Below are 15144 nucleotides of genomic sequence, written 5' to 3'. Positions count from 1 at the left end.
CTGTCTTCCACAATGGCAGGCATTGACGCAAGATGCTTGGGTTCTACAGACTGTACAAGGTTTTCAGTTGGAACTTTACTCTCATCCGACTCAGGTGTCACCCCCCCCTGTTCTCCATTTTTCCCAACAAGATCGGAGTTTCATAGAAGAGGAAATTGCAGACCTGCTGCAGAAGCACGCGATTGTACAATGCCAAGGTGGACCTCGCGATTTCTGCAGCAACGTCTTTATTGTACAGAAGAAAGGGGGTGGCAACAGGTTAGTGCTCAACCTCAGAGACTTCAACCAGTACCTTACTTACAACCACTTCAAAATGAAGGGTATTCACCTGTTGGCAGATTTGCTACAGGAAGGGGATTGGTTGGTCCGACTGGACCTCAAGGACGCATATCTGTCCATACCAATTTTTCCTCCACACCGCAGGTTCCTGCAGTATCGCTGGAACGGCCAGTGTTACGAATATTCGGTTCTTCCTTTCGGGCTCTCCTCAGCTCCCTGGTGCTTAACCAAGGTGATGAAGCCAGTAGTAGCTCACCTCAGGGAGAGAGGAGTCAGGCTCATAATTTATCTAGACGACATTCTGATTCTGGCACAAACCCAATCCACGCTCGAACAGCAATTAGCCTTAACGACGTCACTGCTTCAGAGCCTGGGGTTTGTTATCAATCAGAAGAAGTCGGTAATGGTACCGACTCAGGTAATAGAATTCCTAGGGTTCACAATAGATTCCAAGGCAGCACAATTGTGCCTCCCTCAGGCAAAATTGAGGGACTCGAAGAAGGAAATTCTGAAATTCCTGGACAGGCAGACGGTTACACTCAGGGCAATACCAGAGTAGTGGGGATATTGGCTTCATCCATTCAAGCAATATTCCCGGGTCCCCTCCATTACAGGGCACTTCAGCGCCTGAAGATCAAACATCTTCAGAGAGGTCTATCGTACACGTCCACTGTCAGAGGAGGTCCGAACCGAGTTACAGTGGTGGCTAGGTCATGTAGAGGCCTGGAACGGCAGGGCGATCTTTGGATCACAGCCAGCGGTGATAATCGAATCAGACGCCAGCAGATGGGGCTGGGGCGCGCGCTGCGGAGATATCTCCACAGGAGGCAGGTGGTCAACGCAAGAACTCTCGCTACACATAAATTGCCTAGAGCTGCTCGTGGGATCGTTTGTGATTCGCACGTTATCCCCGAAGCAGACATCTTGTTGTATCCTTCTACGGCTGGACAATGTGTCCGCAGTGAGGTATATCAACAAGTTGGGCGGCACAAGGTCGTCACTTCTTGTTCAAATGGCCAAGGACTTTTGGCACTATTGCCTCGAGAATCAGATCTCAGTGATAGCGGAGTACATTCCGGGGCAATCTAATCAGGTGGCGGACTGGAACTCCAGGCACCTCAGGGACTACAGCGATTGGAAGCTGCTTCCCCAGGTATTTCAGTGGCTACAGACAATTAGTGGCCCGTTTCAGATGGACCTATTTGCCTCCAGGCTGACACATCAGATTCCCAGGTTCTTCAGCTGGAGGCCGGATCCGATGGCGGAGGCAACCGATGCCTTCCTACAGGTTTGATCGCAGGGGATTCAGTATGCCTTTCCCCCGTTCTTGCTGATCCCCAGGGTAATGACTCAGGTGATCAGACAACAGGCAGAAGTGGTAATGGTGACACCGTGGTGGACGTCACAAGCTTGGTTTCCAAAGTTGTTGCAGTGGAGCTGCGATTGCCCATGGCTACTGCCGAACTCGGAGTGGCTGTTGCAGGGCCCTCGTCAGGAGCAGCATCCGTTACTATTAGAGAATAGGCTAACGCTGATGGCATGGAGGCTTTCAGGGAGCAGTGGCAGCTGCCAGGGGTTTCGAGCCAGACTTCCGAATTTATCAAACAGGCATGGGTACCATCCACCAGGAAGCGCTATTCCGCGACCTGAAAAAACTGGATGGATTGGTGCGTGGGAAGACAAGTGGATCCCGTGGGGGCAGAATTACCCCATGTGTTAAACATCTTGGCGAATAAGGCGGCTGGTGGCCTGGCTTATCGCTCGGTAAACAATTTCCGTTCAGCCATTTCTGCGGGGCATGCCCAGATAGACGGGAAACCGGTAGGCATGCACCCGATGGTTTGTAAACTTCTAAAGGGGATTAGGGTAGCTAATCCCCCTAAACCCAAATATACGGGTTTGTGGGACGTTTCGCTAGTCATTTCTTTGTTCAATAGATGGCCGGATAATGCACTCTTGTCTAGGAAGCAATTATCAGCAAAATTGGCCATGTTACTTTGCCTATCAGCATGCAGAATATCTTCGGACGTGAGAGCACTCGACATTACAGGTAGAGTGTTCACCCCGGAAGGGGTTTCTTTTACTATTACAGGTCGTACCAAAACGATGTCAAGACACATTGATTATAATGCATTCCCTGACAATGAAAAAGTATGTGTAGTCAAATGTTTGAAAGCATATGAGGAATGTACAAAGGCCTTGAGGCCTCAAGGTTGTTCACAATTATTGATTGCTGTGCAAAAGCCGTTTAAACCTGTGGCAGCTGCCACAATTGCCAGATGGCTTCGCTTCATAATGAAGGAAGCAGGTGTTGATACGCAGATTTTTGGTGCTCATTCAGTGAGAGGCTCCATGGCGTCAAAGTCTTATGGTTTGGGATCTAGTATCCAGGACATTATGCGATGTGCAGATTGGTCTTCTGAATCAACGTTTAAGACGTTTTATTACAAGCCGGTGGGAGATATTACTTCTGTGGGTTTTAATGAGCGTTAAACTAGCATAATCTGAAGCCTCCGGTCCTGTAAAAGAATCAAAAATTTGCTAGCATTCGCGCCAAGAATTTTCAATTCTATTAAGGACACGGAGGCGAGGATTATCCCACCCAGCTTAATTTACAGTAAATAAGCTTACCCACCCAGTTATGCAGTGATTACGGTGGTATGTTTCCTTTCTTTCAGGATCAGATAAGAAGTCTGAATGATCAACGACGGACGACAGGACGTTTGGCCTGAAACCTTGTTTCTTCCATGTTGGAGGAGTTATTCATTGTTCAAGTTATTGTTGGACTTGGTTCGCCTCAAAGAAAGAGGATGATGGGAGCACGCAAGGGCTTCTTATGGACTATGGGGGCGTGCCTATACTCATGTGTACTCACGGGAAATGCAGTTTGTTTCACGGTTATTTATGAAAATGTTTATTTTCATTGGCTGCTGTGTTTATTGCAGTAAAGATTGAGAAGCATAATCCTCGCCTCCGTGTCCTTAATAGAATTGAAAATTCTTGCGCGAATGCTAGCAAATTTTTGACTCTTGAATGAGAAGACAAAAGTAGACCAGCTGGAGGGAATGATGCAATAAGACCCAGTCACTTCCAAATTATGTACAGCACACTCGGATTGGCTGTGGGGTCCCAATTGGTCTAATCCTAGGTCGCCTCACACAGTATCCTTCCCACTGCCCCTAAACGACTCTCGCAGTATGTTCAGCAGTGGGATTGGTTGTTATGCGACCCGGAAGTGCCAAAAAGTACAGACAAATGACATCCGTTCAAAGATCAACAAGAGACGACTGACAGACAGAATTCACGGACGGCCCATGTAAGTAGCAGACAGGTGGTCACAGTTCTTCCTTGTCGTGGGATCACTTAAAAGAGGGCTTTTGCCGGGTGGGTGTGGGGAGGCAACACAGAACACATGACTCGTGTGCTATGAGGGCACAGATGAGAAGGCTCCTGTCTCTGGGAGGCACTGGTGAAAATGTTTCTGCAGAGTATGTGATCACAGTAGGATATGTGCTAGGCTCGGAGAGAAGACACAAGTGCGATGTGGTTGAAATAGGATGCCTCCGAGCATGGAGGCAACAAAGGTACTTGGGGCATACAACCCACGCAGGATATGGAGGACACAGGGTGGTATCCTGCATGGCACTGGAATACAGACTAAGCCCCTTCCACATGATAGGATCCTGTAAATAATTGTGCAGTACAGATAAGCAGCCCCATGGGTCCATCGCAGTTAATTGCATTGGGGAGCGAACACCTGCAGCATAGGGCACTAGAAATTAATGGAATGAACAGTAGGTGCTGTGTTGGCATGCGGACTTCAGAGCAAGACAGGGCACATGTATAGCTTGAACTGTACACCAGATGTGGCACGTACAGGACATGGGAGCACACGGAAAAGCATACACTGGGCATGGAAGCACAAGAGAGGATAGAGTATTGGGGTACAGGAAAAATAACTATGTTTGGCATGTGACACTGAACACATGGCACCTTCAGGGTATTGGGGAGAAGTGAAAGGACAGCTGAGGTGCTGGAGGGCGGATGCACGCAAGTTTCCAGGGGTACGTTTGTTGTCGAAGGGTTGTAGATGAAAGATAACCAACCCAAAGGCTATGTTGACAGTTAATCTAAAGGCAGAGGCATGGGGCACAGGATATCTACAACAAGCATTGACCGCGCGACCCGCCCGGGAGTTGTTCCCACGCGCACAAAAATTAACGTGAGTGGTGCGCGTGTGCGTCGTTAAAAAGTGCTGTGTACGTCGCGCGTGCTTATGCGCGTAATAGCAAGCTGATGGCCGGCCTGGGTAGCACTTTTTAAAGCAGCTACTAAATTTATCGCAAGAACAGCGAATGCGCTGACTCTAGCGAGACCTAAAATGGAACAAGAGAATCGCCAGGTAGAACTGTTCACACGCAAGGTCGAATAAAGGAAATTCAGTATTTTAATTAGCACCATTTAGGGATGAAGAAGTCCTTTCTCATGAAACAGCCATTGAAAGTAAGTCTTAAATACTCATGCAAGTATTGGGTCAGAGTTGCACTTCTTAACCCTCGAAAGCAATTTCGAGGGTATTCACCAATTTTCAAAATACGGTTTGAGTGTTTCTCTAATCTTAGCCAGAGCTAAATTCCTTTGGTCTTAGGTTATTTCTGACTTTTGGACCAGTGAAGATGTATTCTCATTTTTTACATAATTTGACATTGCTGCAGAGGGTTTTCACCTTTGTAGTAAGCTACGGCATTTTAGTGTTTTGTAATTTTTCCTTCCAGAAACTCCCTACCCTTTGATAGCCTAAGACATATTTTTAAAGCCCCTTGTTGTTGAAGCTTATACAGTCGCCACATAATTAGTTTAACACCAACCTAACATGACCATCCTATTTTCCTACTTTGAGTATATTTTAAACCCTTTCTGGATGAAATCCAATTTCAAACCTCAGTTGCTCCGTCCATTTAATTAACATATTTTCGTCACTGCAAAAATTTTTATCGGATTTTGTGATGCATTCCTGTCTAACTGAAGATGGTAGGATATATGTATGGGGTAGTGATCCATTGGATCATGTTGGGAGCATGCCGCTGGATATTGTTTTTTTATTCACTATCCAAACTATGTTTTACTTTCTGATACCACCCTTCCTCTCCATTTTAGCGATGTTTAAATTTGAGCAAAACATAGTTAAGAAGTGAATTCCCAGAGGAGCTACACCAGCAAACAAGATGGCCGCGTAAGCTTCCGGCTCCGCCGACCTCCGACTCCTGCCAGAAGATCATGTTATTTATCCTGTTTTTGCGCCCTGCCTCCGTGTGTATGGACCGGACTGGAGCTTAATGGTGCAATCCCTAGATTTCTACCAGCTTGGTAGACAAAGATACGTTGTGTGGCAGTTTGTGGCCTAGACCAGCCTGGAAGCCGGGGTCTCGAGTACTGGCCCAGCTGGGTTTCAGTTGAACAACATCGGCTGTAGTTGTGTGACAGGGTCCGGTCTACCGAGGTGATGGTTGGCTGAATTGGTGAATATCGAAGGAGGGGTGATGACGCACAATTGGAGCGGTGGACGGGGGTCCCTGGCCCGGTGGCCCGGTTAGGGCCCCGCCGGTGTTCGCTGGGTTGGGATCTCCGACTGCGGTGGCTGGGTTCGGATTGTTATTGTCCCCAACACTTATGGCGGCCAAAAGCGGTACAAAAGGGGGTGGTGATGGACAGAGCATCTGTATCAATCAAACACTCACACCCAGTCAAAAGATCTGGGTTTAATCCATCACCGTTCTTTAGTCCATCACCACCCCCTTTTGTACCGCTTTTGGCCGCCATAAGTGTGGCAGGGTATGCTCAGACGTGAGTCCCTTGCTCACTTTGCCACTGGATTCAAGCAAGTCGGGCTGAAGACGGCTGGAATGCCAGAAACCGGTCCTCGGAAGCTTGTTTCCGGTCCAGGGAAGACATGGCTTGGCAGTTCGGGCTGGACTGTTCCCATGAGGCACAGGGTCAGACTGATTTGCATATAGCCATGTCTGAACTGGGGTGGCAGAGTGGGCTAAAGAACGGTGATGGATTAAACCCAGATCTTTTGACTGGGTGTGAGTGTTTGATTGATTCAGATGCTCTGTCCATCACCGCCCTCTTTAGTACGACTATGGAAGGACTACTTGATGCTCCCTTTCCGGAGACTTTTGATGGGAACTGTTGTTGGTTTGAAACTGCGTCACTCCCCTATGCATTGGCACTGCTAAGATGGCGGACGAAACAACCTTGGGAATCCATGACGGTGTGGGGAGTCTTTGGACTTAGCGGAGTTCTCAACACTTTCATCTCTCTGCTTCATCTCGGTTTGAACTTTGCTACAGCTTTTTCATGCATTGACTATCCTGCGGAAGTGACAGTTTGTCCGGAAGGGGCGCACATGTTTGATCTGAAGGGTCAAGGGTGAGACTGTGTGATTGAGTTTGCCATCGGGTATTACTGGACACGGGGTTTGCAATCATGATGCGGTCGGAAGGTTGGGTGGTGTTTGATGTTTCCCATGTTGCGCTACGTAACTGCAGCTTAATAGATTTCGAGACCTTAGTCTTGGGATTCTTGGCTTTGGCGGGGGGAGCGGAGACCGGGGGCATGTATGAAGATGCCCTCCTCCATCTTCTACTTTTAGTATTTAGTTAGTTGGGGCAACAGGCACACTGCTAGTTGGGGTTAGGCGATAGCCATATGCAGGGGTGCAGGGTGGGGGGATGGGTTTATTGTTTTGTCTTCACTTTTGTTTTTATGGTTTCCTTTTCTTCACACTCTCTTTCACTTTCCTTTTATAAGTATAGTTGGTGGAACATCCTGACTTTATTGGTATTCCAGTATCTGGTGCCCATGCTTCTTCTATTATCCTGATTCTATGGGTGGGCTGACCCTCAGAGCTTGAGCTTAATGTGAATTGTATATTGTACTGTGGCACATCCTGCTTCTCATACATTGGTGTAGGCGTCTCAGCCATTTCTTCACTGCTTAGTATCTATCCTGTATCTACATCTGTTCGCCTTATTATTATGTCTCAATGTATGGCACCTGATATGTCTATTACTTTCTTTGTTTTGAAACTAATAAAAAGATTTAAAAAAAAAAAAAGAAATGAATTCCCTTTCTAAGATTGACTAGGCCTGGGCGGTAAATCCCATTCCGTTCGCGGAATTTGGGTAATTTTGCGTTCCGCAGAGAACGCGAAATTGGCCAAAATTCTGCGTTCTGCAACTTCGTGAAATTTGCTTGTTCGCGTTCTCAAATGAGTGTTCGCGAGAAATTTCGCGATTGCGAACAGTAAAAAAGCATAGCGAACAAGCAATTTCGCTTGTTCGTGGAATTTCTGCATGTTCGCGGATATTTTTTACCGTTTCGCAGAGATTTGCGTAACATGATTACGCAAATTCCGCCCACCCCTAATATTTACCAACCATAAAAATTGTTGTAGTGATCGACTTTAAAACCAAACAACTTTCTTATTAATTGTATGTATTTTCCCTTGTTTTGGGTCTATGCAGTAGTAAGCATTCCAACACCCATCAGGGGTAACAGGTGCTATATGAATGCAAACCTTTCTTCCCCTTTTTTCCCTCCGCTATCCTTCTCACTCGAAATAACTGACTAATATCCACCACTCAAGTTACTTTCATATTTCACCATACTAATTCACCACTAATCCAAAAGGTCTCACGTTTACATGAGTTTAAGCTATTGGCATTGTAAATGACAATGCCTTTTATTTGTTTTAAAAACGAAAACAAAAAGGCATTGTTATTTGCAATGTCAATAGCTCAGACTCGCGTAAATGCGAGACCTATTGCATTGCAAATGCTTGTTTTTAATGCACTTCGTCGCTGCTTAAAGCACACAACCTTCATTCAAACAACAGCAGGGGTGTTGCTTGGTCAGTAAGATTGGAAGGGCAGGGGGCTTCAGGTTTTCCAGCAACCACACAGGCATATAATGTTAAAATACATTAGAGGACAAGCTGGACACGTGGGTAAGTTGCTGCCTCTTTTTAGATTTTCAGAGTGAAGGTGTGTATATTGCAGTCAAATATGGAGCATGATTTTCTGAGATTACACAGGAGATTTTTTAGCAGATTTATATGCAAACTGTGTAGGCATAGTTTTTTTTTGTTTTTTTTAAGTATTGGCATGATCACATCTACATTGAAGACCAGAATACCATGGAGCAGCAACAGACTAAAAACACTATAGCGGATATTTTTAAACCACTCAGCCAATGGTGTATGATGTCACCTGAAACTCAGTGTAAATTGTTCCTATGTTGCCATTCTATCTCCCCTGACATATGTATAAGTTCATATTCACACATACAAAAAGACTTGCTATCAGTTTCATAAGATTAATATGTGCATGGTGGTGTTGCATATCTCTATCTTTACCTCTCTAAGGGCCAGATGTATGACCATGGCATTTAGTGACTCGCAAATTGCGCTCAAATGCAAGTCGCAATTTGCGAGTCACTAAATACCATGTACAACAGTGTCAGAGACACTGTTTGTGATTCCCAATGGGGTTGCAAATTGCATGCCTCATCAATATTCATGAGGCACTCGCAATTTGCGACACCATTGAGAATGGCTGGCCCTCCCAGGCATGGTGGCCTGCTGAGCTCAGCTTTTAAATAAAGCAGTTTAAAAAAAAATCCAGCTAGTTTTCCTTAAAGGAAAACGGGATTCATTTAAAAAAAGAAAAATGAAACGTTTTCGTGTAATTATTTTAAGGGCAGGTAGTGTCGAGATTCCTATGGGTGTGGCCCCAGCGCTCAGATGGGGCTCAAACTGTTATCAGCGCATATTGCGGTCGCAAAACATTCTCACATAGGCCTCCGACTAGCTATTAGGAAGGGACGCCCCTTTCTAATAGCAACTCACAATTCCTATTTAGAGAATCACAAAAAAAATCTCCCTCACTTAATAGGGATTGTTACACGGCCTATTAGATTTTGCATGCGCAAACTGGTCACAAACCAGTTTGCGCACGCAAAACAGGGTCGAACATCTGGCCCTCATTCTCTATCCCTCTATCTCGCTAACTCTCGCACTAAATTTCTCTAACTGTCTCTTTCTCTCTCTCTCTCTCTCATATTAGTTTTTTTAAATGTTACTTGGGGCATTAAATAAGAGCTGTTGCACGCTACTGAGAAGACTCTTGTTATTAATGTTAATTTCATATCCAGGGCAATTTCATGTTTGTATCTCTAATATCCATCTCCATTCTTTCAATGCAGGAAGAGATGGGCAGTGCATTTTGAGAATGTAGACAAGGGCACTTATACAATTTATTAAGGACCCAAAAAATACTCTTCGTTACAATATCTTGGTAGATACTGGCCAACTATATAGTTTAATTGCAAGAGCACATACTTCAAGTGATGCTAGAGCATACTAAATCAAGTCATATCAATGGTGTTCAATGATCTGGAATTGGCAAACAGTAAAGGAACTGGTCAAAGAAAGCATTCAAAGGATAGAGGCTTGAATGAAGAGTTTCTGCTTGCAGAGGTATGTTTGGATATATTTTATATATTGAACTAGTTAACCTTGGTGTATTTCTTCATTTTTATCCATTGAAAGTGTTATAAGGTATTGCAGCGTGAATATTTCTGGATTGCAGTGCATTATTCCACTATCTAGTGGTTGGGTCTGGAATCGTATTCTTTTTTTCCCCTGTTTTTTTTTTCATGGTCCAGGTGGGGGTCGACTTCCCACCATTTTGTGTCCTCCTGTGACGTCAGCTCGCCTCCTCCGGAAGCTCCCACCTCTGGGCGCCATCTTCAGATTCTTCTTTCCGCCGTTGGGTCTGGATCATCAACGAGGAGTTCCAGAGTTTTTGGAAAAGAGAATGTATGAGAGTAGGCTCTGTTTACTATGGTTACCCCCACTTTTTGCTGTGTTTCACAACTTTAGTCTTTAGTCAACTTTAGTCTTGCTGGGGCTCTGCAAACCAGGACCCCAGCCTAGCTGCTTCCTCTGTTAACTGATTGCATGTACATTAGGTACATTCCTGATTGGTTACTGGGTTACCCTTGTGAGTCCATAATATATGGTACCTTAGGTACCAGAGGCCTACCAGGGGCTGAAGCATGTATTATGCCAGCCCTAGAAAGCCTTCCAAAATGGCTCCACAGGTCTGCTCTTGCAGCCTGGGTAAGGTGGTGTAAGTACCCCTTACTAAGATATAGTATACCTATATCTACCTATATATACAGACACATATAAACCTATAAGTCAATCCTATGGCAGGCCTTGACAATCCTGAAGGCAGAGTGCTTGGTTTTGTGTGAGAGGGTGTCCAAGCATGAGCTGAGTCCCTCTGCAGCTTTCAGAATCCCTTCCTTATAGCTGTTACGTGACACAGCCATACCATATACTCTTAAGTGCATTATAACCTCGAGGTAAATGCTAACTTTGGAATGGCTGCATCAAAGCATGTTGTGTTTGGTGTCAAACACTTTGGAATTCTACCCCCCTCCACACCAGTTCTGGCGGCGGAGTCGAATTCCACCCTTCCAGAGGGAGAAGACATGTACACACTTACCTGACCGGTAATAGTTTAAAAGAGCCCCAGCAAAACAAAATGGATGCTGCTGCCACAGACACGAGTCTAACCTCCTTCTTCTGGACGAAACTCCGGCAGGGAAGGCCTGGACAATAGGTTTCATGTCCAGGGAGGTGTAACGCCCACCTCCTCAGCCAGGCTTTAGTGTATTGGGGCAGGGTGGTTGCATTCAGTGAATGCTTTTCAGACAGTGCCTGGGGCACACAATGTATTCCTGTGCATACCCCAGTTCAAACCGGTTGCTGGGGCACTCAGCCCCAGCTCTGGCGCGAAACTGGACAAAGGGGAAAGTGTTTAACCACCCCATCCCCACATCCTCCCATAGGTCGGACCTTAGAGTTAGTCCAGGCCCTAAACTTAGTATAGGTATAGGACTTCAGTCCCTAGGACTTTTGATTACCCTGGACAAAACTCTGCAACATATATCCTGAAACTTTGACATTCTATTTCGACTAGAAGCTAGAAGAAATCTCCCTTGGGGTCAAGGAGTGACTCCCCTGTTGAAACCGGCACCAAAGAAGCATCTTGCCGTCTGCATTTCCAAGGCTCCCGCCATATCCTGAAGGATTTGCGACACAGGAAATGGACTTCCAGACATCTCTGAGGCCGACAAGAGATCACAGAAAAGCTGAGACCTGCAGCCGTCACAAGAGACGTGGGACCGGAACTCCTGGACACCGTGCATATTTGCAAGTGCACCTACTTCCCGAGCTTTCCTGAAGTTGTGCATTGAGCTACTCGTAGTCCAAGCCCTGAGCACCATCTGCACTGAAGATTGTGGGCCTACACTCCACGGGTGTTCCGTGTGCCCGCTTCTAGCATTACTGCTTGAGCGCCCCTTCGCGATCCCCGGTCGGTTGACTGGTGGGTCCTCACTAAGGTAACTCTTTTGTTTCTTGGGCTTCCCTGGTTGCTCCATAAATGTGCCCTGACTCGCCTCCAAAGGGCGAGTCCCTCAGACCTTGCTGGTCTGCTCCAAAGCCAATCTTTTCATTCTGCGTGGTTTGCTGTTGCGAAGGATTGTTGGGTCCAATCTGGATACCGACGCTGTAGCACTCGTCATCCGACGTGGGACAGCTCGAATCCAGCTCCTGGTTGTCGTCGACACCTCCTGGTCCTTGTCGCTGAAGAGTCAAGCTTCACCTGAAATCACCCAACATCGGCTGGTACCTTCCTGTTGCTTCCCTGATCACTGTCAAGTGACGCGGACTCTGTCTCCTCTGCTTTCAGGTTCTTCAGATCTCCGATCCACCCTTGGATCCATCTGGACACTTTTCATCTGGTCGCCTGCAGCACTTCTTTGCAGCTCTCCATAGGAAACGACGATGAAACCCGAAACGAAAAGAAACCTATGCACCTGGTTTCCCTGGGTGAGGTAACACGAGTACTTCAGTGCTCCTGTGGGTCTTGACTCTGAAACTGTGCAGTACTGCAGGTTTTTTTTCCTAGTCCACTCCTAAGTGTCCTTAATGTTTAAAAATCTAACTGCAACTTTCTACATAGAAGTCACTGGTTATTCATGGCTGTGTTCAGACACTGCATGACCTCGTGGGTCTCCTGCGTCCCTACCTTGGGTGGTTCCTGTTTTCCGCAGCGGTTCTACAGGCCCTAGGCCTTGTCTCTATGATTGTAGTGGTACTTATACCACTTTTTTAGTATATGGTTTGTGAAGCCCCTAGGGCAAAAGTATACTGTGCTAATTTACTGTGTGCGTATTAAGTTTTCTGTAAGTACTTTTGCCTCTAGCCTCAAAAAGAGACTAGAGGGGTGTGGTTAGAATACATACATATATATTTTATATATATATATATATACCTGGTGTGGTTCTCCTTTCATTTGATCATTCATGTGATTATAGACTGGTAAAACAAGCTGCTTAACATTCCTTCAAGACTTAGCCTGAAGGCTGCTCTCCACAGCCCCCACTAGGATAGCTTTCTATATAGCTTGTTGTTAAACCTACCATCAATAAGGGTGGTTTGGATTGGTGCAAGGTGCCCACTAGAATAGTCAACATCATATGCCAGGCCAACTCCTCACAGAGAAGAAGAAAATCAAGCAAAAAACACCAACGGTTGGAGTTTTCAGCACACCGAAAAAAAACACAGAGCCGGGACGACAAAGATGGTGAGGAAGAATGCGCATACAGGGGGCCCCCTGAGCACAGTAATGGACTAAACCCCTTTCAAATTTTTCCGTAACTGCCACCACAAGTACACGCAGAAGGACCAGCACCCGGTCTGCATCCTTTGCTTGCCTCTCTACCATCAAAGCAAGGATTGCAACGCCTGCTCGGCATTCGCACCCAAGACACTCAGAGTGAGGGAAAGACAGAGGATAGCAAGCCACAACATTCAGAGGCAAGTGTAACCTCCATCGCTCCGGGACTTGGGCCTCTCCAGCGGAGAAGAGGACAACATAGGCAAGGGACCAGAGGACTACACGGTTGCAGAGACAGATAAGAAGTTGACAAAGGAGGTAAGAGACGTCCACCCCAAAAGCCCCAACGGACTCTCGAAAAACTGAGTCAAAGTCCTCGAAAGGAGCACTGGTGTCAAAACCTTTGACGATCACAGCTGCATCCACGGACAAACAGTCCAGCGGATCCTTCGAAAAGGACTCCCAGATGGCAAAAGATCTAGAAAAACCAAGGTCGTCGAAGCCCAGCCCCGAAAAGGCACGCTCAACGCCGAAGGAAAAAGAGCTAAAGGAGACTTTGACATCAAAGAGAAGAGAAGCGCTGAAACTCTCGATGCTTAACAAGCGGCCAAAATGGAGAGAAAGAGAAGGCTCAAGGCCAAAATGAACAGCATCCTCCAGAGGAAAAAAGATTTTGATGAACGGATGAGCAGATACACCATCCCTTCGATGCCCGCCACTGTAGCCGAAACAGAAGTCGAAGAGGAGTTTGACGCTGGAGAGATGCCGAAAACTCCTGAACCGCCAGAGCAACAGGACGAAGAAGGCCTGTACTATGACAAAGGGGAAGGTGAGGATGATCAGCGGACATACTTGGGCTCGATATCCTCGGAGGCGCAGGACCTGGTATCGCTGGACTTCGACGCCGAAATCCCGGAGGAGGGCGTAGAGTCATATCAGTCGAGGTCTTTGCCGCCGGACGACATTGGCATCTACAATATGATCATTAAAAATGCTGCAGTAACATATGGGGTAAAGTTAGAGGAAGAGAAACCAAAAGCCTGCTTTCTCTTGGAGACTCTGCTTCCCGCTCAAACTAGGAGACAGTTCCTACCCTTGTCTCAAGTGTACTGGAGCAGGGCAGGGAAGCCTTCAAGAAACCAGCAGCCTGCAGATCTGTCGCCCCTAGAACACTGGAAAAAATAAGCATTCCTTGAAGGACCCAGCATATATCCAGGGATCAGTACCAGCTGACTCAATTATAACGTCAACACCCAGGAAGAGGGCCAACAACCTCACAAACTCAGGGCCACCTCCAGACAAGGAAAGTAAGAGGATAGACCTCATGAGAAGAAAAGTAGAGAGGAATGCGGTGATTCACTGGCGCATTGCAAACTCCAGTGCCCTAATAAACAGGCATGCCTATCAGCACTGGGAGGAGATCGGGCAGCTGCTCAAGCATCTCCCTGAACAATATCAACAAAGGGCTACACACCTGGTGGAGGAAGGAAAAAACATGGCAAACACCTGCCTAAAGTCGGCCCTGGATGCAGCAGACACATCCAGCAGGTTTATGATGATTAGAGTGACGGAGAGACCGCACGCCTGGCTCAGGATCTCTGGTTTCAAACCAGAGGTACAGAACAATATTATCAACATGCCCTTCAACGGGAAACAATTGTTTGGGACCCCAGTTGACGAGAAATTGTCACAACTCAAAAAGTATAATGAAACTGCAAGATCCATGGGAGCACTGCAGTTCAGAGGGATGAGGAGGGGCACACCCTCAAAGAGACCGGGTCGCAGAGGAGGAAGCCAACCCGGGAACATCGCACCAAGCCTTCTAGCACTCATATCAAGGAGGCAACCAGGCGCAACAGCAGGGTCTGCAGCAGCAAACTTGGCAGTAGCAGCCATGAGGCGAGTCCTGTCAGGGGCATCCCAACAGACAGGGACAGACAAGCAGGGGGGCCCAGCAACCCACCGCAAAGTGACTCCACTGTACCAAATATAGCCCCCCCAAACAACATCTGTAAAGGGGCGGCACAGCAAAAGACTAAAAAAACAATTAAACAAAGAAAGTATCCTCAACCATGTAACACCGGTAGAAGGCAGACTAAAGAATTTC

The sequence above is a fragment of the Lissotriton vulgaris genome, chromosome 1_1, assembly GCF_964263255.1.
Source record: "Lissotriton vulgaris chromosome 1_1, aLisVul1.2, whole genome shotgun sequence".
Lineage (NCBI taxonomy): Eukaryota > Metazoa > Chordata > Amphibia > Caudata > Salamandridae > Lissotriton > Lissotriton vulgaris.
This window is presented reverse-complemented; position numbering follows the sequence as displayed.